Below are 27,872 nucleotides of genomic sequence, written 5' to 3'. Positions count from 1 at the left end.
ATGTGTGGATGGTGAGTGGATGTGCGTCATGGCATGGGTGGGAACTGGTGGGCAATAAGTATGACGGTCTGGCCGGGTGAGTAATGTCTTTTACCCCTGTACCATTCCTCTAGGTCAGCGCCCACCAGAAGAAGGCTATTTGGGGTGCCATCGCCAAGAATGTCCGGACCCTGGGGGTCTACCACAGACGGAGCACCCACTGCCATAAAAGATGGGAGGACCTGTGCCGCTGGAGCAAGAAGATGGCAGAGGCCCAGCTGGGGCTGGCCTCCCAACGTGAAAGGGGTGCCCGTCGCATCAAGACCCCCCTGATGTTCAGGATCCTGGCGGTGGCCTATCCGGAGTTGGATGGGCGTTTGAGGGCATCACAGCAGCCACAAGGGGGTGAGTACACTCTCATTCAGCTGACTCTGCACGCTTGACGAGGAGTCTGGGTGGGGAAGGTGGGTAGTGGTTTCCCCTAGGCCAGGGCGATCTTGGTAGGCAAGGTCCCTTGTGAGGCAGGCTATGTGGCACCCCAACCACACTAGAGGTAAGAGCCACCTACACCTAGTCAGGCTCCTGTGACTTCCAGGTGTGCAGCAAGTGGTCTTAGGCCTCGTACCCCATGGGCATGTGAAAAATCTTGAAACTGTTAGTGCATGGCGTAGTGCAGAGGGATGCTCCCTGTGTGTTGTGTCGGCCAACGGTAGTGGTGTTGCATGCACTGAACATGTCTTTCTTCTGTCTCCCCCCCACCCCTTTTTGTGGTCTCCCTGTTTTTGTGTGCAATAGCATCATCAGGCGGAGGAGCATTGGCACCAGAGCAGGAGGGAGCTGCATCCCACTTGGCCCTGGAGGGTGAAGCTACGGAGTCTGAAACCACCAGTGGGACGGAGGGCGAGGGGAGCTCCATGGCGGGGACAGGAGAAGTGACCAGCGACAGCGACTCCTCCTCTGATGGGAGCTGCCTTGTGGTGGCGGGCCCCTCTGTGCCCTCCGCATCAACAGGTGCAGCCGCCACCCCCCCTACCAGCACCGCCCTCCAAGCAGCCCCTCAGCGTGTGTCCCGGGCCTGCTCACCCAGGAGGGTGGGCATCTCCTTCGACCCAGGCACCTCAGGCCCTGCCCCAGTCAGCCCTGCTGCCCTCAGTGAGGAGGCTATTGACCTCCTGAGATCCCTCACTGTTGGGCAGTCTACCATTCTGAATGCCATCCAGGGTGCTGAGAGGCATTTGCAACAAACAAATGCATACCTGGAGGGCATTCATTCTGGCCAGGCAGCCCAACAGAGAGCATTTCAGGCTCTGGCCTCAGCACTGATAGCAGCCACTGTCCCTGTTTCCAGCCGCCCCACTCCAACTTCCTCCACCCAGACCCAATCCCCTGTCCCTCTTCCTATCCCAAGCACACCATCAGACCAGCATGCACACACATCAACACACAAGAGCGGCTCAGGCAAACATAAGCACCACACATCCTGCAGGCACTCACACAAGCAACATACCCATGCACACATACCAACATCCACTTCCTCCACTGTGTGATCCTCCTACACATCTCCCTCCTCCCTCCCAGTCTCGTCTCCACTCACCTGCATGCACTACATCCTCAGCCACTACCTCCATTACCAGCATGCCCAACACCACACACCGCTCATGTGCAATCACCACCCCCACTACCATTCACACATCCCCGTCTCCTCTCCCAGTGTGTCTGTGAGCCCTCCTCCCAAAGTACACAAACGCAGGCACACACCCACCCAACAGCCATCCACCTCACAACAGCCTCCAGCCCATGCACCTTCACCCAAATTCAGCAGATGTACACGTCCCACAACCACTACCTCTTCCTCCACTCCCAAATCCCCTCCATCTACCCGTCCCAGTGTGTCTAAAATCTTTTCCTGGCTAACAGTGACCTCTTCTCTACACCTCCCCCCGTCCTTCCCCTAGGGCCAGGCTTTCCAGGTCCCAGCCCAGCACCTCTGCCACCGCATCCCCAGGCACAGTGGTGCCAGCAACTGCAGAGTCATGGAGTGCGCTAACCATCAGGGCTGCCAGTGTGCTACGTAGCGAGGGCAAGGACATTCTGCCACCTGCCAAGGTGAAAATGGTGCCCACATCCCAGAGGGAGAAGCCGAAACCACCAGCCACCAAGGGCTCAGTGAAAACGAAAGGGGATAGTGGCAAGACAACTGCGCCACCATCAAAGTTGGGGAAGGGCCAAAAACATAAGGGCAGGTCAGGAGAGGGCATGGTGGCACCGACTGAGGGACCAGTGTCACATCCTTCTGTCAACGTCCATGTCAACCTGTACGGCGGCGAACACCGCCACCTGCACCACAACCGGGACACAGGTGCTGAAACTCATGCACCGCCGCCAGCCCCGCCACTATAGACCTGGCAGCCAGCACCACCAGTGGCCCCGCAATGTCAACGGACAGTGGCACCACTTTGACATGCCTACTATCCCCAGTGGTCAGTCGTCCAAGGCTGGGAGAGAGTTCCAAGACCCTGGGCAGCTTCCATGAAGCATTACTGTCATCACTGTTGGCACCTGCAGGTGGAAGGCGAAGCTGCAGCAGTGTGGGGTATGTCGCTGCCTCCATGGCGTATCAAGCTACCTGTACCTTGCCAATGTCGTGCCACGCACACCCAGGTGAGTGAATTGTACCGGCCACACTGCACGTGGAGCACTCTGGGCACCAGGCCCCCTCCAGAACAGTGGAGATATATATCCACTATCTCAGTCCTTGGCAGGATGAAGCACTCTGGGCACAAGGACCCCTCCAGAACCAGTGGAGAGATACATCCACTACCTCAGTCCTTGGCAGGATGAAGCACTCTGGGCACAAGGCCATCTCCAGAACCAGTGGAGATACATCCACTACCTCAGTCCTTGGCAGGATGAAGCACTCTGGGCACAAGGCCCCCTCCGGAACCAAAGGAGACTGTTATTCACTTGAGAGACTGTGGCTTTGCACTCCCCAGGATAAAGCAGTGGGAAAACCACCCACTGGAGAGACTTGAGAGACTGTGGCTTTGCACTCCCCAGGATAAAGCAGTGGGCAAACCACCCACTGGAGAGACTTGAGAGACTGTGGCTTTGCACTCCCCAGGAAAAGCAGTGGGCAAACACCCACTGGAGAGACTTGAGAGACTGTGGCTTTGCACTCCCCAGGATAAAGCAGTGGGCATGGAGCCCCCTTGTCCAGCAGTGGCGTCGTGCGTTCGTCTGGCTAAGGTGCCTCCCCTCCCCCTCTCCCTGTGGTGCCTGTTTCATTTTGATTTAATGCCTCTGCAGTGTTCTCTCAGTTTTGAGTCAGGTATCTTGTGTGGGCTTCTCCCATGCTTTTTGGGCCCAGTGGTCCACAGACAATGATTGGTGCACTATCCGGACTTGTGTAGTTGGTGTACATAATTGTATTTACTGGATTTTGAACTTTGATAATGAGATTTCACATGTTTACATTCGTTCAAATCATTTCCTTTTGTCCTTGCGTTCTTCCAGGGGGTGGGAGGGTGTATATGTAATGTTGCTGCATGTATTTGTGTGTATGGTGTTGTGGGTGAGGGTGGGGGATGGGGGTGTTGCGTGTTGCATGTGTGTGTCACTCTCTTTTCCCTCCCCCCTCCCCTGTGTTGTAGGTGCAGTACTCACCGTGGTCGCCGTCGCCATCTTTGGTGCTCCTGATAGAGGACAAGGAAGACCAGCATCGGCAGTAACTGCAATTCGGGCTCCATGGCGTTCCTCGTGGGGTGTGGAGATGTGAGTGGTTTCCCTTCTGTGTACTGTTTCCGCCGTGTTTCTGTTCACGTTGGTTCCACCCCGGAAAAGGTGGCGGATAGGCCTCTTGTGATACGGTGGGTGGTGCATTGTGTTCCGCCTATCTGTTGGCGGTTACCACCGTGCTGTTTGTTTGTACCGCCGTGGCGGTCGGAGTGTTAAAGTGGGTGTCTATGTTGGCGGTTTCCACCATATCATGATTCAATTTTTTTCCCGCTGGACTGTTTACGGTATTACCGCCACTTTAACACCGACCGCCAGGGTTGTAATGAGGGCCTTACTGTCATTTCTAGACATCACTTATATATCAAAAAGAAATAGAGCTACTTCACTCACAAGGACATACCCCAACACTCACTAACACACCCAGTAAGCAATCCATGAAGGCATTTAGATATCTATTTAGAGACTCATAGAGTTACTAAGACAGACAGACCGACATACACTGACATAGTTGCTTACAAATCCTATGACAAAGGCACAGAGGAACTCATACAGTGACTTACACAGATACTCAAGTGCTGATGCACTTTGCCACTCATCTATAGAGTAACTCATAAATGCATTGATACAACTAAAGTGAGAGACTTAGGGGGTCATCCTGACCCCCGTGGGCGGCAGAAGCCGCCCGCCTGGCGGGAACCGCCAGAAGACCGTACCGCGGTCAAAAGACCGCGGCGGTCATTCTGACTTTCCCGCTGGGCTGGTGGGCGACCGCCAAAAGGCCGCCCGCCCAGCGGGAAAGCCCCAGCAACGAGGATGCCGGCTCCGAATGGAGCTGGCGGAGTTGCTGGTGTGCGACGGGTGCAGTTGCACCCGTCGCGATTTTCAGTGTCTGCCAAGCAGACACTGAAAATCTTAATGGGGCCCTGTTAGGGGGCACCTGCAGTGCCCATGCCAGTGGCATGGGCACTGCAGGGGCCCCCAGGGGCCCCACGACACCCGTTCCCGCCATCCTGTTTCTGGCGGTGAAAACCGCCAGAAACAGGATGGCGGGAAGGGGGTCGGAATCCCCATGGCGGCGCTGCTTGCAGCGCCGCCGTGGAGGATTCCCTGGGGCAGCGGGAAGCCGCCGGGAAACCGCCGGCTTCCCTTTTCTGACCGCGGCTTTACCGCCGTGGTCAGAATGCCCCCGGAAGCACCGCCAGCCTGTTGGCGGTGCTTCCGCGGTCGTTGGCCCTGGCGGTCCATGACCGCCAGGGTCAGAATGACCCCCTTAGAGTGCATGTTACACACTGCATAATGGCTGCACTTATATACCGAGTTATAGTCTCAGAAAAGTGCTTATTAACTCAAAAGTGGTATAGCTTGACAGCAACTGCCACACTGAGAAAGACTCTGAGAAATCTGTTCACATACCCATTTAATCACCTATGCATCTACTAGCTTACTCATTGACACTAATGTAGCCAGTGATACACCCACACACACAGCGATGTGGGCTCTGACACACCCAGGCACAGACCGATGTAACTACTAATACACCCAGGCACACTGATACAATCTCTGACACACCCAGCCAAACACAAATGTAGCCAGTGGAACATCCGAAGACACACTGATGCAGGCACCGACACAGCCACCCAAACACTAATGCAGGTACTAACACACCCAGACACACACTGATGCAGACACTATCACACCCAGAAACACACTGATGCAGACACTATCACACCCAGACAATCACTACTGCACCCACTGACACACCCAAACACACACCGATACATACACTAACACAGTTACCAAACACTAATACAGCCACTGTCACAAATGCAGACTCTGATGCAGGCACTGACACTCCCATGCACACACTGATAGAGATACTGGATCATTAAGCAAACACTAATATAGCTATGTAGTCACCCAGGTACACACTGAGACAAGCACAGTAACAGAACCAGCCAAACATGTATGTTGGCACTCATGCACCTACGTCCACACTGATGCAGATACTTATACACTCAGCCAAACATTACTATTTCCACTGACACTTAGGCATACTCTAATGGAGGCAATGACACTCCCAGGCACATACTGATACAGTCACTGGCATACTCAGCCAAACAATATTAAAGCCACTGAGTCACCCAGACACACTGATACAGACACTGACACGCCCAGGCACACACTAATACAACTACTGGCATATCCAGCCAAACACTAACACAGCTAGTGACATACCCAGGCACTCCCCGATGCAGACACTGAGACAGTCAGCCAAACTCTAATTTAAGCACTGACACATCCATTCACACCCTGATTGAGGAAGCCAAACTTTAAAAGAACCACTGACACATAGGCACACTGTGATGCAGGCACTGATTCACAAGGTACACACTGATACAGGCGCAAATAGACCCAGCCAAATACTAATACAAGTACTTGAAGTCCCAGGCACACACTGACACACACAGCCAAACACTGATGCAGACACTGAGACACTTATTTATAGATCCAAAATAACACACTTAGGCCAAGATTTAAGAGAAGAGAAGTTAGTGCCAACTTTGTGCCATTTATTCGACACAAAAGCTGCGTTAACCCAGTGCTATATTTAGATTTTGTCTCTGGAGCAGTCTAGCTCAAAAATTCCAGGCTTAGCACCATTTTTTCAGAGCACCACCTCACCTTGCATCATATAACGACAATGACATGCAAGGTAGGCATTCCCTCCCAAAATATGATGCTAGCCCGCTAGCTCCATATTTACAAGCCAACAGAAAAACAGCACATGCATAGGACCGTGTCCAAAAAAATGAAGGATCAGTGGCAAGCAACTAGACATCATGAACCTGTTACCGCTACATCTCGGCACCCGGAGAATACAACAACAGCAACTCCAAGTGCCACCAGCAGCACCGCAGCAACCTCGACCACCACCGCAGCAGCCACTACAGCACGCAGAAGGAGGGTGAGGATATTTGATCTGCGTGCATCCATCCTTGGTCACAGGGAAGAAGAGCTGATCAGACTCTACAGTCTGAAGCGGGAGTCCATTGACAGCTGCTCCACCACATTGTGGCTGACATCACAGCAAGAGTGGAAAGCCACACATCCATACCACCCATGACCAGACTCCTGGCTGTCCTACACATGCTGGCCTCAGGATCAGACCACTGCTGCACAAGTGGGTGGTATCTCCAAACCATCCCTTTCTGCCTTTCTTCCTATGGTCCCAGACACCATCATCCGCCTCACACCCCACCATATCCAGTTCCCCAATAACTAAAAACTCTTGCAGGAGACCAATCAAGGATTCTATCAAAGTGCTGGGTTCCTGCATGTGCTGGGTGCGATGGACTTCACCGATGTCCAACTTGTCCCTCCTACTGCAACGGAACACCTCTACATGAACCTGAAACATACACACTCAATCAATGTGCAGGCCATTGTGGACCAACGTGGAATATTCTCCAACATCCTTGCAAAATATCCCGACAGCGTCCATGATGCCTAAATCTTCAGAAACTCAACTATCAATCAACAATTCCAGGATGGACAATATAGAAATGGCCTACTTGTAAGTAAGCCAGCATAAAATTCATAATAAAGACAAAACACCAAACTTGTGGGGCAAACAATACACATGCCACACTAAGCCACACATGGACAGGGCAATACAGAAATTTAAACAACAACACATCTGCCACATGACACACTACACCACATTCAATGCACATCACCCTCACATACTCGCATATGTACAAGTTCTTTGCACCACCTAACAGACATTTTACATGATGGACAGGTGGTGCTATGTTCCCTTTGCCTACGAAAGCTGGGGTCAAGCCACTACATGTGCCCAAAGCTTGACAACAAAATACAGATCCTTCACACATAACACTTACCAAGGAATAGCTCAGCTATGTGTATGGCATTGACCATGCCACTGTAAAAAAACTCACATATTGGCACTGCCCCACATTTACCATGTGGTAGACACTTGAGGCAGCACCAATATTTAAAGTCATCTGAGTGGTGCCGTCAATATCTCCATATCACCAAACTATACCTGATGTACTCATTGTGTTCACCTTTCCCTTGTGTGGTGCACAGTGCAGCACACATTGAAATACAACATCGCCATAATTGAAAGACCATGTGTAGGAATGACATCTCACAGCACACCAACAATAATAGCAATAAATCCCACATCTCCTTACCATGATACAAGGGTGCCAACAGTGGGCTGTGGCAGCTGAACTACTGCCAATGTACTTGTACGGACCAGAGATGTATGTGATTGAGGAGACATGGGACTTAGCAGGGCTGGACTGGTGATGCAGGGCAATGCAGAAAAGGGCATCATGCCTTGTCCTGTCCCACAGGTGTCTGCAAACTATTGCATACATCACAATAAATCCCCTACAATTGTGCCAAACTGTGCATATGAACCTCATGCACATATGCATGCCAGCCAGCAATTGGCAATAGCCACACTTTGTACAATGGAGGCATTTCAATGGCAAGGGGTTGGGAATCACATGCAACACACAATGAGCAATACCTGTTTTATGGCATACAACACACAAAATAGATGCACATTTACCTAACATCACTCTTCTACAGGTCCAAAGTGAATGTACTAAGGGCTACATGTTAGAAAAGTGGCACAGCATCCAAAGCACAACACTTATCTTGCACCCTTTAGCGCCCCTCCCTCCCACCACCATCTGTGTACATATTCAAAATTTGCCACACCAAGGCACTGAGTAGGTGCAATAGTGTCAAGATAATTGATGTTTAGTACTAAAATGTTGGTGCAAATCCTGCACAGTACATAGGGGCCCAATGAAAGCAATGGAGTGCCCCCTTATAACGCCTGCTGCCTGCCGGCATTAGAAGTAACTGCTAAAAATAACACATTGGAACCTCTTTGATTCCTCTGCACCATTTTTGCAGTCACCCTAACGGGGAACGTCCCCCTTGCATACATGATGTCTGACACAGGCATAATTTGGTGCAAGGGGATACAAAGTGTCCCACTGCATGCGTAGTGCCACTTTGCAAACCTGGCACAGTGACTTTGGCTTTGTTTGGCCACATTAGTGTGAATTAAAATGACACTAATATAGCGCAAGGAGGTGCTAGGTCCTCCTAAATGTGGGCCTCAGGGTCAAATATAGACAACCACACATATTCGGCATGGGTAAACTGTCAATCCAGAAATTAACAATCACCAGGTCCCTGATACACAACCCATGATAGGAAAGTGCACTACAACACACCAATACAACCATCCATCCAAATAGGAAACACAAAATACCAGGTGCTAGACTGAATCACCACTCCACTTAAAACAATCATGTGCCATGACACATAGCAAATAACAAATGTGCATGTCTGACACATTTTCTCATTCCTTTGCAGCGGACCAAGGTTACATCATCCAACCATGGGTCAGGACCACTTTTGGAAATGCAACTACTGATGCTGAGTGGGCTTACAAAAAAGGCCACAGAATGACCAAGAATGTGATGGAGAGGACATGTGGCCTCCTAAAAACCAGGTTCAGGTGCATAGCTCTAAGAGGAGGAAGCCTGCTATGTGCACCACCTCTTGTCTACAAAATGATACTTGTGTGTGCTATTTTGCATGACACTTGTGAATGCCCCAATGTCCCCTGGGACAAACAGGTAGATGCCCCCATTGAGGAGGATGACAACAATGATGCACAACAGGAGGAAGTGGAACAACCAAACTCTGCTGCTGGAGCATGCAGAAGAAAACAAATTGTGCACAACTTTTTCTCAAACACACTGTACTCCAAGATTCACCATATTGCAATGAAATCACTTTAACTCTGATTTCTCACGGCATCCTTATTATCACCATCACAACCATCTTTAACTTGCCCATATCTCAGAGAGCATGAATACACCACAACAGTTGTAAATAACTTTGGAACATATGCCAGATTTAAGAGGGCCTAGAGCTTCCTTGTGAAACATTAGCGTCATTTATTTTTGACGGTAAGGTGGCTCAACAAGGTCAAAATCGACGCATCAGATTGCACCACTTTGAAACTCCTTGCGTTCCAATATGCCTGCCCCAGGCATAATTTATGGAAGGGAGGCGTACCCCCGATAGAGAGCTGCAAAAATGGTGCAGTGGAATTGAAGAGATTCCACTGCATCACTTTTTGCTGCTGCTTTTAATGCTTATAGTATCTGTACCCTGGGTCCAAAGACATAACCCAGTTCCACAATTTATCAATTACCTAATCAAGCATCATAGGAATAATCTAACCTATGTATGCCAAGTCATGTCAAACCATAGCAAATGATGAGACATGCCCAACACAAACAAGCTGCCAGTCCCCAGTATATAATTGGGGAAGCCTGACATCAACAACTCCAAAGGTGACAAAAAATAGTTGGCAATGGGACCACAAATGTGTAGGTGTATGTCTGCAGGTGACTGTGCATCGCAATGCTGATGATTGATCACGAGGATGGCAGATTCCCCACCCAACACGCCCTCCCAATCCCCAGAGTATATTAAGTTGACTCTTGACAAAGTAAGGGGCCTGCTGCCTGTGCACAGTGAGCTGAGCTGAGGTGACCACAGTCAACCTGTGTCAATACATGCAAGAATGTCCCTGTCTGGGCATACAAAGTTCCACTTAACCACTGATGACTAGGGTGCCATCACTGCCTGAGAGCAGTCCTGCCATACTGATTGCATGCAATTATGTATATCTGAATTTATTTCACTTTTACTTTACCATAGTTTGTGTTGGAGAAATGTTGTCTGGTGCTTGTTCTGGTATGAGGAGTGTTGGATTTAGATTGTTTTGTGCTGTGCTGTGTCCTGTCTGTGTCTTAGCCATCTTGTAAATTTTGTAATTTTATTGTACATTGTTGTCCTGTTATTGTGTAAGTATTGTTAGGTCTCTTGGAGTAGGTGACTTTGTTGGGTTAGTTGTGGTTAGTTGGGGAATGGTTTTCTTAATTTTGGGGCTATTAGGTTGCAGTGGAGAGAAACTGAAAGATGTAAGGGAGGGGAAGGACACAGAGGATGACTGGCGATGAACTCAGAGTGTTCATATGATTGGTGGGCCAGTACCTCCCCAACATGGTGGCTATGGGTGGCCATGTGATCATGGGCTACCCACCTGAGGCAAGGAAGCTACGCTGGGGCAAGCTGCTCTACCAGCTTTGACGCATCTTCTTGGTGGAGTGCATGGATCAACAGTTTAAGCATCAGTGGGCAGACATCATTGCCTGTGAAAGGGATTTCCTGGATCACCTGGTGATTCGGGTCAGCGGAACTGTTGGTAAGTACCCTTTAAACATAGCAACATGTTTATTTGCATGTGCATGACAGTTGGACATAAGGATTACTGCAGCATGTCATGACAAAGGTGAGGACAGCAAATTTTGTGTCTCAGCCAACCTGCATTCATGAGAGGTCAGCAATTTACCAGTTGCAAACAATTTGCACATTCCTCTCTTTGCACCTTGTATATCGAATATACATATTGAAGTGCCGAAAAGGAAACACACATGTGCAATTGTGCAAGGGTTCATGTTTCCCAGGCACAAATATACATGTCCATCATGGGCTTCACAACTGTGGAAATTTGTAAAGTAATGTTTTAGTGATGACAAGTATGATGATGGAGTATTAGTAGTCATGAGTGTGTGTGTTCCTTGTGTCCAGTATGTGCAGAGTGACACGAATGTTAGAAGGATGTACTGGCTTCTACTGCCACATCAGTGTCCTACTTTTTGAAGGTAATGTGGCTGACGGAGACTATTATCACCACACCATATTTCAAAAGTTGCACAATGCAAGCATTGTGGCTGTTTTAAACCCTGGTGCCCCATGATGCCTGTGGCAGGCATGAACAATGCCAGGGCTGTATTCCTGCAGTAGGAGGCACACACAAATTGAGCATTTACATCTACTCATTTCCATGTAGCCATTTTTGGAGTGAACTTGAATGCATGCATAAGGCAGATTGGTTAAATGACAATCCCATCAATATGCCTAATTTCACTTAGCAGGTTTGGCACCTTCATGTATGATGCAAAGCATGCTAAGTGCCAACATGATGTCATAGTTTACAACATGGGTGCCCTAACTGCACACACATGGTGGAGTTATGTGGTGGTAGTAGGGGTTGAAAAAGTCAAGCATCTGAGTGCTTGCTCCATTTTCACATCAATGTACTACAAAGTACTAAGCTTCTGTCAATTGACAGTATCATGTCCCCAAGAAATTGTAACATATGCATCTGAGACATGTATGTTTAGGTGAATCCCATATATATAAATGTTTTTGAGGGCTAACTGTGTCTGTCTGACTGACATGTTATAGATGCCAGTTGTTCATTCCTAAAACTAAGTTGATTAGGTCACTCAGCTAAACAAGGGGAATGTGTAACAGTTGTCCATGTTTTTCTTTGTTCAACAATCACACAGCTATGCCTTCCTGTCATGTCTTGCAATTGGACCTCCAACCTACACTATTGGCTTGCGTTCCCATTTTGAAGACCCTGATGCAGCTAGTAAGTGTTACCTTGTATGTCACATTTGTAGATCAAGGGTTGTGTGTGAGAGAGTATGATTTGTGGAATGCCATGTTCAAATGGCATGTGTATCAATTAAGATACCATCATCTATCCTTGGGTATCAACATCATGTCTGATGGTATGTTGAGGATGTGGAATGAGTTGAATGGTGCACAGGTGCCAACGTGTGCTGCAATGGATTTGTGAGTCTTTAGAAAAGGTAATTATGCCCACAAACACAGTGTAAGAGGTGCTGGCTTTCAAGAAATGTACAGATGCTTCCAACATATTAGTCACAGCAGATGTTATTGCACTGTGTGCCACACGTTGCACAAATTTACTCTGGACATGGTACAATTTATGTACATGTGTTGAGGTCTCCAAGGGTCTTATCAGTGAAACACTTGCACCACCGGTGCTTCACCGCTCTTGAGAAATTAAGTGAGTCACCGCCCATGCATGGAGATTTTTGAGAATGCCATCAATCAGTTGAGTGCACATAGAGATTTCAGCTCTTCTCCAGATGAATGAGGGACATGGCTACGGATTGCAGCAAACAATATGTGTGCAAAAGAACCTGCATGATCTACCCAGCATGATGATGGTGAGCGACCATGGTCACATCACGTGTGTATGAGATGTGCAAGGTGAGTGTCAACCTGGTACTTATTAGATGTATCAAGCTTATGCACAGATAGTGTGCAACATTGGATAGCCGTTATGCCTGTGACATAAAAAATATATCGCAGGTGCTTGGGAGGCAGATTGTTATAGACTTGGACCTTGACATTTAAAGATATCTGGTGGACAACATGTATCATCTGAAGATGCTGTTTCCTTTGCATGCTTGTTCTTCTTCTACCCAACGCAGTTTTTGATGGCATGTTCTCATGTTTTAGTGACCACAATGACTCCAGCACTAAAAAAGTGACTTTGAAAAGAGGGTAGGGTGATAGAGGCACATCTGCAAAGTCCAGAGAGGGTGTCGCAATCTATAGAAGGGAGAAGTCAGCGGGGTCGTGGCAGGTGTTTTCACATGGGGCACCAGCAAAACAGCCTGCAACAATTGCCAAGGAGAGTGTGACCTCAACGTAGAGGGTCGGGGATACCTCAGCAGGTCCTGCCCCCTCCTCATTCATGGCCCATACAACACCAGCATCCCAGCAACAGCCATCACCAGCTGCCACTGGCTCAACCTTTAAAGCAGATATGCGCCAGGACATGGTGGAGGTGAAAGCAAGGTTGGCCAAACTGGAGGAGGACAATGCACAGAACTACAAACCTTTGAAATACATTGAGAAGAAGAAGCTGAAAAGCTCTAAGTATGGACACTGTCCTCTTCCTAGTACTTTCCCTTCTCCTCGTGTGCATTGTAAATAGTTTTAGTGGGTTGTAGGTGGGTATGCATAGGTTAGGTTGCATTGCGAAGGTTAAATGTAGGATATAGTATAGTTAGAGGGGTCGGATTTAAGACTCTTTTGTTTTGGGGTTTATGTATCGGGCTATATGTTTTTAAAAGAAAAAAATATATATTTGTTTAGCCATTAGGTTTAGTTAGCCTATGTTTAGCTTTAGTTAATGTTATCCTACTCATCTATTGTCTCTTAATGAGGGTCTGGGGCCAATGTTTATTATGTGGCATTACATGTATAGGATAAGTTTAGATTAAGATAGATAGCTGTAGGAATGCGTTAAGATAAACTAGTGTAGGTTAGGTTCGTGGAGGTTAGGGTGTAGTTTAGGTTTTTCATAGGTAGTGTTTTTTAGTAATAATAAATCTTGTTAGTTTTTAACAATATGGTGTCCATGATGATTGACTGTCTGGGTGTTATCATGTCTGCACTGGCCACATTAGACAAATGCCTTTGGGTATGCATTCATTATTGATTTGCATGTGTGACCTTGCATATCCCCCACTGCCAATGACCTCTCTGATTGGCAGCGGTATGACATCAGCTTGTCAGTACACTTTTCAGCGAGGTCCTGACATTCGGATTGTGTATGGATATAAATTTTAAGACAGGTAGTCATGCAACATCCATTGTTTGTGCTAGGTTCTCTAACATGCATTCTTCAAACTTTTGGCACATTCCACTCCACCTCATTTGGGGAATGGAGACTGGCACACAAACTGCTGCCCCTCACAGTCTTACATATGCCTATTTTTGGGTCACATCAATGTTGTACTGGTACAATCATCAAGGATACTTCCAGGCACTTGTGTTCTGAAACATATATGCCATATGTGATCTTGCATGGTACCTGTTTATCACATGCTTGCAAGACTCAGACATTTTATCATAGTCCACAATGCTATCAGTCACCTTAATCATATTTGGGTCTATGCGTGTGGATGTGTGTCAGCCAGAAAGCGACATATGTCCTTATGTTCTGTGGTCATTGACCTAGCTTCACACAATTCATACATTTGAAACAGTTGATGGATCACTGAAAAAACAGTACATATGTCATTATGGTAGTTTATTTACATGTAAAAGTTTTGTACCAGATGATGTACAATGTACAGCTCACTGACTCCATGAGAGACCCCAGGCCATTGAATGTCCAGTCAGAGTCCAGGGGTTAGGGACATGTCATGAGACATGTGTAGAAGAGGTGTGCATTGGTGAGGAAGTGTCCAATTTGGCAACAGGTAGGAATTGAGACTATGGCAGTCCGGGCATGATGAGTCAACAGTGGTGGAGTGAAGAGGGCACGTTGGCAGCTGTCACTACACTTGCATGATCTTAAGCAAAGCGCTACAAAGATACTGTCAATGTGGCACAGACTGTAGTGACCAGGTGGTTTTTCCAGTGAATGTTGTTCCTTTCACATCTTCATCATCTGATGTGTGTGGTACCCCTTGTGCCAGTAGTGGTGTTGTTGTTGAAGTTGAGGGGGCACACACACACATCAGGGAATAGAGATGTGGAAGCAAAGGTCCCGGCAGCTGCCATTCGTGGTAAAGCAAAAGGCATCACTGCAGCAAGGAGGAACTCCAGGTTTTGCCACACAGCAGCTACATCACGTGTTAGGCAGCCATGTTTTCAATGAGGGAGGTCAAATCCCGCTGCATGGACTCTAGTACATTTTGGATAGATGCTGCCACTTTGGGAGGGCAATTGTTCCAGCCTTTGCCTCTGGAGAGCAGCTATGTCAGGCAGGGACTGCTGGAATCCACGTAGCGGAGAGTGGATGCCTCTGATGGCAGCAGAGTTGTCCTTATTTGGACTGAGACACCTCTGCACTCCCTCTAGGCTGCCCACCATAGTCTCCATCCCCACCCACTCCTGCTGTGCCAGATTCTGCTGGACTCCTACTGTTGTCCTCTGAAAGGTAATGTCTTGGTCCTCAGAGTCCAAGGCTGTGGCTGGTCTGATCAGTGCAGTGTGTTGGTCATTGGGTGGTCATGTGGAGACCCGGCAACACTGTGTGTTCCCCCTGTGACTGGAGATGGTGTCTGGAATGAACCCAGGAATTCTGGAGAGTGTCAGCATTGATGGTCGGCAGCTGGTCATCCGGATCAACAGAAAAATCCACAGTTAGCTTCGCAGGAGGTAAGGCTTCATCCTATGCAATGGGATAATGAAAGGTCAATATTGGACTGTGCTGGCTATTGACATGAGTCATGGTTTTATTGCTACTGGTGGCTTTGTGACATGGTACAGACCCACATATCAAGGCACACAGTTATGGACCACTATAGGCACAATATGCCACCTGAGCAACATTTCAATGGAGTCAACATTGCCACAATCTGCCAGTCCACAATCACCAGTGTGTTACTCCAACCTTGATTGCCTTATCATGGTCTTCTGCATATGTTCCACTTTCATTGACTTGACTGTGTTACATATGCAGGTCATGGACATTGTTAGGGATTTGTGCACACACCACAATTGAGGATGTATAGAATATTGTGCATTTGGTTTTAGAGATATTTGAGTGAGTAAATGACTCCTCCGCCACCCTACATGTGTTGTTGAAGTGATGGAAGGTTCTGAGCTGTCAACATGAATCCTCCTAACCACTTTGAGTCATGCGTCTAGCATCTTGCACCACCTATTGTAAGATTCAGCCACCTTGGGTGCATGTGTGCAAATAGGAATTTCTTCCTTCTTCCAGAACACCACTCATCCATGCATCACAGGTGTTAGAAATGGGGTCTTTGGTTGGCAGTCATATTACCCCCTGCCAACAAGGACCCTCACTCTCGTCAGGGTAAAGGAGAATCACCCTTGGTTAACCCCCGCTCACCCACTTAGTAGCTTGGCACGAGCAGGCAGGCTTAACTTCAGAAGCTATGTGGAAAGTTTTTGTACCATCACACAGAGTAACTCAGTGAAAACACTACAAAATTAGATAACACAGGTTTAGAAAAATAGTTAATATTTATCTAAACAAAACAAAACAAGACCAAAACAACAAAAATTCAACATACACAAGTCAAGTTATGAGTTTGCAAAAGAATAAGAGTCTTAGGGCCAGATGTACAAAGCATTTTGCATGGTGCAAACAGCAAATTTTGCTGTTTGCGCCATGCAAAACGCGCATCGCGATGCTCATTCCCATTTTGCGAGTTGGTAACCTGGTTACCGACTCGCAAAGTGGGAATGCGACTCGCAAATAGGAAGGGGTGTTCGCCTTACTATTTGTGATTCGCATTGCGATGCAGAATTGCTTTGTGACCGCGAACACGGTCGCAAAGCAATTCCCAGTTAGCACCCATTACAAATGGGTGCTAACCCATTTGCAAAAGGGAAGGGGTCCCCAGGGGACCCCTTCCCCTCTGTGAATGGCTCTGAAAAAATGAAACAAAAAAGTTTCCACTTCTCGAGTGATTTGCAACTCGTTTTCTGTTAGGGAAAACGGGCTGCAATACAAAAAAAAAAAACTGCTTTATTAAAAAGCAGTCACAGACATGGTGGTCTGCTGTCTCCAGCAGGCCACCATCCCTGTGAGTGCAGCGAATCGCAAGGGGGTCACAAATTGTGACCCACCTCATTAATATTAATGAGGTGGGTCTTTGCGACCCTCTTGCGATCCGCAGATGGTGTCTGGGACACCATCCTGCATATGGGTTTGCAACTCGCAAATTGCGAGTCGCTCAGGCTTGCAATTTGCGAGTCGCAAACCCAAGTTTTGGTACATCTAGCCCCAAATCCTTAGAAAACAGGGAGAATGCTGTTATTTCAGAAAAGTACCTGGGTAACGTAAAAAAAAAAGGCTCACGGGCGAGTGTGCGTGGAAAAAGGCCAGTGATACGTTGATTTCTCACTCGCAAGCAAGACCTTGCATCACTCATCCTCCAGTCAGCTTGGCGTGCGTCCTTTCTTCTCTTCCGCAAGAGAGGGATGCCGTGATCCAGACGGGCACCTCGGGTCCAGGCAAGCTTTACAATGATTTTCCGTGTTCAGTGATGTTGTGTTAAAAATCCAGTGGCATGGTATCACAAAACCACGCTGCATGGGGTTTGCGTTGTTATCAGCCTCCGTTAGCAGGTGTTGCACATCATTTCTTGAGCTGCGTTGCATCGATCTTCCAGCCACGAGGCAGGTGGAGCATTGATTTCAGCCACAAAGCCGGCTGCGCATCGTTTATCAGCTGAGTCACGGAGGTTGCATCGAAAATGTCTCCACACAGTGGTGTGTGCATGGATTTTCAGTTCTTTTCTCTTATCTTTCAAGGGCCCAGGAACTGAATAGGGTACAGTTCAAGCCCTTGGAGATTCTTCTCAAGCAGGAATGCACAACAAAGTCCAGTCTTTGTTGCCTTCCGTAGGCAGAAGCAGCAACTGCAAGACAGCCCAACAAAGCACAGTCAAAGGCACAGACAACACTTCTCCTCAGCTCTTCAGCTCTTCTCCTTGGCAGAGGTTCCTCTTGATGCCAGAAGTGATCTAATCTTCAGGGGTTTGGGGTACTCTTCTTATATCCCTTTCTGCCTTTGAAGTGGGCCTACTTCAAAGGGAAGTCTCTGTTGTTTTAAAGATCCTGCCTTGCCAATGCCAGGCCCAAGACACACACCAGGGGGTTGGAGACTGCATTGTATAAGGGCAGTCACAGCACTTTCAGGTGTAAGTGACCACTCCTCCCCTCCCTTCTAGCACAGATGGCTCATCGGGATATGCAGGCTACACCCCAGCTCCCTTTGTGAGTCTATATAGAGAGAGGTGCAAACAGCCCAACTGTCAAACTGACCCAGACAGGGAATCCAAAAAACAAGCAGAGTCACAGAATGGTTTAACCATTAAAATGCCTACTTTCCAAAAGTGGCATTTTCAAACACACAATCTAAAAACCAACTTCACTAAAAAATGTATTTTTAAATTGTGAGTTCGGAGTCCCTAAACTCCACATTTCTATCTGCTCCCAAAAGGAATCTGCACTTTAATAATATTTAAAGGCAGCCCCCATGTTAATCTATGAAAGAGATGGGCCTTGCAGCAGTGAAAACTGAATTTGGCAGTATTTAACCATTAGGACATATAAAAAACATAAGTACATGTCCCGCCTTTTACATACATTGCACCCTGCCCATGGGGCTACCTAGGGCCTACCTTAGGGGTGCTTTACATGTGTAAAAAGGGAAGGTTTAGGCCTTGCAAGTGGGTATACTTGCCAAGTCGAATTGACAGTGTAAACTGCACACACAGACACTGCAGGCCAACTAGTAATATTTGATTTACAGGCCCTGGGCACCTCTCGAGTACTGTACTAGGGACTTACTTACAAGTAAATCAAATATGGCAATTATGAAAAGCCAATTACACATATATTTTACATACGAGTACTTGAACTTTAGCACTGAGTAGCAGCAAAAACAGAGTCCAGCACACATCAACAACCTGGGAAACAGAGACAAAAAGTTAGGGGAGACCACTTCAAAGAAGCCAAGTCTAACAACAGGTTTTGTTGTTACAGAGCTGCAAGGATGCCTGCATCTCTGAAATGAGTGTTGTTTTGCTGGAAGTTAGACCTTCCTGTTTGCACACATATACAAGTGGTGGTCCATCGTTAAGTTCCTTGATACAGGATGGTAAACACATGACTCAAAGTGGCTGGGGGGATGCATGTGGAAAGCTCACCCACTTTCATCACTCAGACAACACACGTGAGGTGGCATAAGGATGTTACACAATTTGAGGCTTGTTGATGTGTGGATGCATCATGTTTGGACACCGCATCAGGGGCGGCATTGTAGTTGTAGTACTGGTGACTGACATTTTTGTAATCCTATTGTGAACTGTGTATTGAAATCATCATCAATCATTGTAAGTGCAGACAGCATTCCTGTTAGTCGAATTTGCAGGATGTGTACCTTCCTGCACATGAACATTAGGACCAGCAAGAGGGACACCTCTACACCATGCAGTTTGTGTGGCAAAGTTGGTATTGTCCATCATATATTGTGACATAAACAAGGTTAATAAAGGGATGCATTGAGTATCTGTGACAACTACACATCCCAACACATTTGACATGATGCAGTGCAGCAAGCTTAGCTGTTGCACTGTGTCTTTCTTCATTAATGGGTACCTATGTGGCACAACATCCGGACACAGACATCACAGTGTTATACTAATGCATCTTTTTGTTAACATACCCTTCACTGGAGGCTAGTAGTAGCTCATAAATGCCATGCCATGGTAAGGCACCTTGCATACCTCATACTGTCCTAAATCTCATGTCCCCCTCTCACACCTGACACTGCATGTAGTAGTCATTCCATGTGTGTATTTAGGATCTTCCCAGGCAACACCTGTGTGACTCACCCAGCTTCTGATGCCTTTTCAAATATTTCCCATCTGTATTTGGTTCAGTGTAGTCCAGGAACACAAGGATGGTATGTGAGTGACAAGTTTGTATTTCCAAAGATTGTAGTTGTTCATTGTGTGTTGCATTGTGCATCACACATCTGGCAAAATGTCTGTGTGTTTGGTTCATTGATCCGAGACCACCATTTTCCTGGCAGCACCCTTGCCCCAGCCAACAAACACCATTGAACCACCGTATTTACATTACTGGTCACCATGGTGTACATTTACCCAATAGCCTCATGGTTTTTTCACTATTGTGGAGCTTTACTGCAATGGCAACATATATCATGTTATTAATGTGGCAAAGCACAGGAGGGACAATTGCTTAGAATGCTTGCATCACTTTCACATTTTTCCTTTGGCAGGCCTCACAAATTAAGTTTACAAATAGCACGGCACAATTTTTATGAAATGTCACCCCATTTGTTCCTACCTCCCTGCGTAAGAAATATTTCCTTGCATTCGCCATATATGGCACAGGCATATTGTCGTGCAAGGATGTACAAAGTGGATCTATGCATGCATTGTGTGACTTTGTTAAGGTAGCACAAGGGGAATGGGTTGCTTGAGTACACATTTGCATCATTCGATATGATGCTAATGTTGGAGTAAGGGTTTGTAAATATGTGCCCCTAGTGAAACTGTGAGACCACTTGTAGCTGATGTTATGCATAAAGGTATCCCCTTGTGGATGACACCAACCATTTCCAGTAGAAAGGCAACCTTGCTTCTTGGTGACCTGGAAGCTACTTGTACAGCAGCACAGATGATGATCATAGATATAGTTTTTTTTTTCTGGCCCCGCATTTGCTTCTCCTGGAGGGGACTCTAAGTCCCAGGATCCACTGGTGCCATCTGCTGACTGGGGGCTGGTGCTCTACCAATGCGGGCGCTATAAAGCATGCCACGCACTGCTGTTGCGCAGGACGCATGTGGGCCGCGCCCGGGTGAAGCCCAGGCCAAGGGCGGGCCCATCTGCACCCGTCAGAGTCCCTTTGAGGCTGGGTTGGGCCCTAAGGTATGGCATTGGGTCCCTTCTGCACCTGTGATTGTTAAAGCATTATTTTGCACTCATGCTGAGCACTTCCACTTATAATGGGGAAGCGCAAGGCGAGGGGTAGTCTGGCTCTGGGCCCTGTTAAGCCAACGATTCCAAAACTTATTAAAGGCATGCAACCTCTTTCAAACTGTGTAACTAAAGAGACTGATAATTTAATTGAAGAAGTGGAACTGATTTTAAATAAAAAGGAGAGTAATCCACGGAAAAGGCCGAGGATGGCACTCTTATTCCGTTTTTAACTGCCAGATCCCATATTAATAATGATTCACTACCTACCAGCTCCTCTCACCAGGTTCTGGATTCCCAAAGCACTTCTATAAATACTAGCCCCTCCATACACTATGTAACTTATCCTATTTCCAAAATTCCAAAAACAGATGTGATTATCCATGAATTTGTTTTTCTTTAATGGAAACACAAGACTCGGACCATTCCCAAACAACCCCTACTTTACTATTGCATTGTGCTAGCCTATCCTTATCTGAATCTGAGAGCGACCCTCCTCAAGAGGACTTAACAGCTTTGGCGATCAGACTAAAGAACGAAGTAAGAGAGTTGAAAATCTTAATGACAGAAATTCTTAATTCCCTTAAACCTACTGCCTCGAGGAAAGATCCTTTTTGCCTCCATGGAACTAAGACAACTCCCTTGAATACTGACCATCCTTCCACTCTCAGACCCTTGCCAACCTCTGAGGATGCCCCAGGCCTCAAAAAACTAACGCAGCACCGTAGATCCCCGGCGATCACTTCTGAAAGTACTATATCCTCTATAGGGAAATTTCACCCTCGTGCGGAATTAAAATGGGACATAACATCAGCACATGGTCAGAGCCTACACACCAATAGTGCCAACTATATTTATATGTGCAATGTCCCTCCTCTAACTTCAAAATCACAGGAAGATAAATCTTCACTCATCAACAAGGCCTCACACTGGCTTCAGCATGTTAGAGGATGTGGTTCAATTATTCATGCGGATATACTATCAGCTGACCGCTTAAGCGATCCATCTGGTGACCGGGATGTTATAAAACTTAACTTTATTAGCCCCCAATTGGTAAAGGGTTTGCAGCATATGGAAGCACGCAATCACACAAGAAAGGGAACTGTTATTTTCCTTAGCGACAGTTAGCCCGCCTCTGGTACTGTGAGGCCGAAATTTCCATCAACCAAGGCCTCCATGACATCGAGCAATGTTATGGGACATTATGGGGGTCATTACAACATTGGCGGTAAATGCCGCTTACCGCCGTGCAGAAGACCAGCAACACACCGCCGCAGAATTCCACCACAGCTGTTATGACCCACAGCTCGGAATCCGACAAAATCCAAACATCCACACAAGTCCACCACACCAAAGGTCAGTGATAAACTGGCGATAACAAAACCTTCACCGTCACGCCAACAGGAATACGCCCACACTATCACGACCCACGAATCCACGCAGCGGTCTTTCAACCACAGTATTCCATTGGCGGTACACACCGCCGTGCTCAAAATACACACACATATACAAAACACTACCACACTGGACAATTCCAAATACATACACCTGATACACATACACACACCACACCCACACACTCAATACAATATAAAACAATATAAAACACACACCCACATCACCCACAAAGCCTTACGACCAGAAATTTAGACAAAGGCCAGAGAGAAAGCACAGCAAAGACAACCCCACAGAGGCACACACCACCATCACACATACACATCCACGCACAAAACACCACACACCCCTAAACATCACACCACATATCACAACACACACCACCTCACACATCACGCACACCACCCCATGGCACCGCAAAGACACCCCAGGTTTTCTGAGGAGGAGCTCATGGTCATGGTGGAAGAAATCATCCAGGAAGAGCCACAGCTATTAGGATCACAGGTGCAGCACACCACCATAGTTAGGAAGATGGAGCTAGAATTCATAGTCATAGTCCGTGGACCACTGGGCCCAAAATGCATGGGCGAGGCCCACACACGATACCAGATCAAAACAGAGAGAACACTGCTGGGGCATCAGATAGAAATACAACAGGCACCTCAGGGGGAAGGGAAGGGGCGGCACCTCAGCCTGATGAGTGCACGATGCCAGATCCACGAGGGGGCTCCATGCCCATTGATGGATCCTGGGGTGTGCAAAGCCACAGTCTCTCAAGTGGATAACAGTGTCCACTGGTTCTGGAGGGGGACTGGTGCCCAGAGTGCGTCATCCTGTGCAGGACAGAGGTAGTGGATGCATGTCTCCACTGGTTCTGGAGGGGGACTGGTGCCCAGAGTGCTTCATCCTGTGCAGGACAGATGTAGTGGATGCATGTCTCCACTGGTTCTGGAGGGGGCTTTGTGCCCAGAGTGCTTCATCCTGTGCAGGACAGTGGTAGTGGATGCATGTCTCCACTGGTTCTGTACGGGGACTGGTGCCCAGAGTGCTTCATCCTGTGCAGGACAGAGGTAGTGGATGCATGTCTCCACTGGTTCTGGAGGGGGACTGGTGCCCAGAGTGCATCACTCACCCCGTGACGGTCCCTGTTGCGTCAGTGCCCGTGCCGCTCATGGGCTAGCGGTGCTTGAGTAAGCGGTGCTTGCCCTGTTCAGCGGTGCTTCACTTGGCGGTCCTTGCCGTGTTCAGCGGTGCTTGACTTGGCGGTCCTTGCCCTGTTCAGCAGTGCATGCCCTGTTCAGCGGTGCTTGACTTGGCGGTCCTTGCCCTGTTCAGCGTTACTTGCCCTGTTCAGCAGTGCTTCACTTGGCGGTCCTTGCCCTGTTCAGCGGTGCTTGCCCTGTTCAGCGGTGCTTGATGTGGCGGTCCCTGCCCTGTTCAGCGGTGCTTGCCCTGTTCAGCGGTGCTTGACTTGGCGGTCTTTCATTGCCCAGCTGGGCTGGGGCTGGCGGTCCTTCATTGGTCAGCTGGGCTGTGGCTGGCGGGGTCCTCATGGGCAGCTGGGCTGTGGCTGGCGGGGCCCTCCTGGGCAGCTGGGCTGTGGCTGGCGGGGTCCTCCTGGACAGCTGGCCCGTGCCTGGCGGGGCCCTCCTGGGCAGCTGGGCTGTGGCTGGCGGTGGCCTCCTGGGCAGCGACGATGGGGCTGGTGGTGGCCTCCTGGGCAGCGACGATGGGGCTGGTGGTGGCCTCCTGGCCAGCGGGGATGATGGCGGTCCTCTCCGCCGTGCTGCTCCTTCCAGACTTGCCGGGTTTCTTCTGCCCCTTCCCCACCTTGGGAGGAGTCACAGCTGAGTCCACACTCCCCCCGGGACCCCTGTGAGCGGCTTGGGTGGCTGGAGTCTTCCCCCTCTCCTGCCGGGCACCGGCCAACTTCTGGTGCTTCACAGGGGGGGACTGGCTGTGCTTTGGCTCCGTGCCACACTGACTGTCCTGGTGGCCGGTGCACTCCACATATCTCTGACAACAGGCACCACTGGTCCTGTTGATTTTGTGGCTGAGGTGCTAGTTCGGGACCTATGAGTTGGACGGGGGGGGTGGGAAATAGGTTAAGGGTGGACAGGAAAAGTTGTTTGGAAACACTGGGACGGGTAGCTGGAGGGGGTTTGGGAGTGGAGGAAGAGGTGGTGGTTGTAGGAGGTGTAAGTTTTGTGGCTTTGGGTGCAGGTGCATGCGCTGGAGGCTGTTGTGAAGTGGATGTATGTTTGGTGGGTGTGTGCCTGCGTTTGTGTATCTTGGGAGGGGGCATCACAGACACACTGGGAGAGGACACAGGGGACGTTTGAATGGTAGTGGGGGTGGTGACTGCACGTGAGCGGAGTGTGGTGATGGGTGTGCTGGTGCAGAACTTAGTGGCTGTAGTGGTAGTGCATTCAGGTGTGAGTGTAGACGAGACTGGGAGGGAGGAGGGAGACGAGGAGGAGGGGGACACAGTGGAGGCACTGTATGTGTGCGATGCTTGCGTGAGTGCCTGTGGGATGTGTGGTGCTTATGTTTGCCTGAGCTTCCCTTGTGTGGTGAGGTGTGTGCAGGCTGGTCTGATGGTGTGGTTGGGCTATGCAGAGGTACAGGAGATTGGGTCTGGGTGGAGGAAGTTGGAGGGGGGAGGATAGACACAGGGACAATGGCTGCCATCAGTGCTGAGGCCAGAGTTTGAAAGGTTCGATGAAGGGCAGCCTGACCAGAATGAATGCCCTCCAGGAATGCATTGGTTTGTTGCAACTCCCTTTCTACACCCTGGATGGCATTCAAAATGGTAGACTGCCCAACAGTGAGGGACCTGAGGAGGTCAATGGCCTCCTCACTGAGGGCAGCAGAGGTGACAGGGGTAGGGGCTGAGGTGCCTGGGGCGAAGGTGATGCCCACCCTCCTGGGTGAGCGGGCACACGCTGAGGGGCTGCTGGGAGGGCGGTGCTGGTAGGGGGGGTGGCGACTGTACCTGTGGAAGTGGGGGGCACAGGTGTTGCCCCCACCACAAGGGAGCTCCCATCGGAGGACGAGTCCGTGTTGCTGGTTTCAGCTCCTGTCACCACTGTGGTGCTCCCCTCGCCCTTTGTCCCACTGGTGTATTCAGAGTCCGTAGTGTGGCCCTCCATGGCCATGTGGGATGCAGCTCCCTCGTGCTCCTGTGCCACTGCTCCTCTGCCTGATGATACTAATGCACACAAGAACAGGGAGACTGCAAAAAAAGGGGGGGGGAACAGAAGAAAGACATGTTGAGTGCATGGCTTACCGCTACCGTTGGCCGACAAGACAGACACAGCATCCCCCTGCACTATGTCGCGCTGTTGTGCTCTACAGTGCAATTCCTGGGAAATGGCCTACAAGGCTATGGACGACATCTGCACACATAGATGACACAGGTGCATGACTAGCTGTACTTAGCACTCTACAGAGGTGGGGTAGGGAGGCCACAGGGCCATGCCTTACGAAGGGGCCTAGCCTAAGGAACTCGCCTTGGCCTAGGGAAACCTACAGCCCTCCTCCCCCACCCAGACCCCTCCACTGCACGCGAAGTCAGCTGAATAAGAGTGTACCCCCCTTGTGTCTGCTGTGATGCCCTCAAGCACCCATCCAACTCCGGGTAGGCCAACGCCAGGATCCGGAACATCAGGGAGTCATGGTTCGACGGGCACCCCTCCCACGTTGGGAGGCCATCCCCAGCTGAGCCTCCGCCGTCTTCTTGCTCCAGCAGCGAATGTCCTCCCATCTTTTATTGCAGTGGGTGCTCCGTCTGTGGTGGACCCCCAGGGTCCGGACGTCCTTGGCAATGGAACGCCAAGTATCCTTCTTCTGGTGGGCGCTGACCTACATGAAATGTACAGGGGAAGAAGAGAAGTCATTACCCACTGCGCCGTAAAAGTGAGTGGCTCCCATCCCTACCCTTGCCATGTGGAACATGCACCCACCCCCACCGTCTTTCATGCACTCAGAACTCTGCCGCCTTCCTTCTTACAACCAGCCCTCTCCACACAGGCATAGCCCATACTGCATGCTCCCTGTGTACTTACCTGTTGGTCTGGAGGACCGTAGAGTAGCGTGTACTGGGGGAGGACCCCATCGACGAGCTTCTCCAACTCTTCCAATGTGAAGGCAGGGCCCCTTTCCCCAGACGCACAAGCCATTGTCTCTTCCAGACCGAGGTCACAGCAGCACTTGCAGTGTAGGTCCTCTCCTGTCGAAGATCAGGTATCGAGTGATTCAACAGATAGAAAATGGCGGTCACGTCCGCGGCGGTCACGTCCGTGGTGGTGCGTACCGTCACCGCTGGTGTACATCGTCATAGGCTCCTGGGACCCATAGGGTCCAATGTTAACCAATGCAGCCTTGCACCACGGTCTTCGACCGCCTACCGCGACGGTGTACAACGCCAGCGCAGTTACCTCACATCCCTTTGTCCAACTTTACAGGTCTGGCAGCCGCCATTTCAGGGGCCCACATGGCCTAATTACCAACTGCGTCACACATACCTAGGCCTAGTCTCAACACACATACAGGCCAGATTTTGTGTATGAATGGTGTTCTGTGTAGACTATGGGTACATACCTCTGAGTTGTTTGACTCTGTGCTCGCTGTTGTCCTTCATAGGCACTGTCCGCTGGGACATGTGAGGAGATGGCGGAATCCTCCGGTGTACCAACCGCTGGTGGACCTGTCGACAATGGAGGAAAGAAATTTGATAATCACCTAAAGGTTTGACCGTGCCACAATCCAGGAACTGTGTACACAGTTGGAGTCTGACCTGATGTCAGCAATCCGCCAACCCACAGGAATTCCCCCTCAAGTGCAGGTGCCATCAGCGCTCCATTTCCTTGCAAGTGGGTCTTTTCAAACAACTGTGGCCATGGCATCAGGGATGTCCCAGCCTATGTTTTCCAACGTATTGTCCAGACTGTTGTCTGCCTTGCTGAAACACATGCAGAGCTACATCGTTTTCCCTCAGGTGGAGGATTTGCCTACAGTGAAAAGTGACTTCTATGCCCTTGGACATATCCCCAACATCATGGGTGCCATTGATGGGACACATGTGGCATTGGTACCCCCCGCAGGAGTGAACAGGTGTACAGGAACCGGAAGAGTTATCATTCCATGAATGTACAGATGGTATGTTTGGCTGACCAGTACACCTCCCATGTGAAAGCCATGTTCCCTGGCTTAGTGCATGACGCATAAATCATGCGGAATAGCAGCATCCCTTATGTGATGGGTCAACTCCAGAGGCACCGTGTGTGGCTATTAGGTGACTCTGG

Source organism: Pleurodeles waltl, chromosome 10 (assembly GCF_031143425.1).
Source record: "Pleurodeles waltl isolate 20211129_DDA chromosome 10, aPleWal1.hap1.20221129, whole genome shotgun sequence".
In the NCBI taxonomy this organism is placed as follows: domain Eukaryota; kingdom Metazoa; phylum Chordata; class Amphibia; order Caudata; family Salamandridae; genus Pleurodeles; species Pleurodeles waltl.
This window is presented reverse-complemented; position numbering follows the sequence as displayed.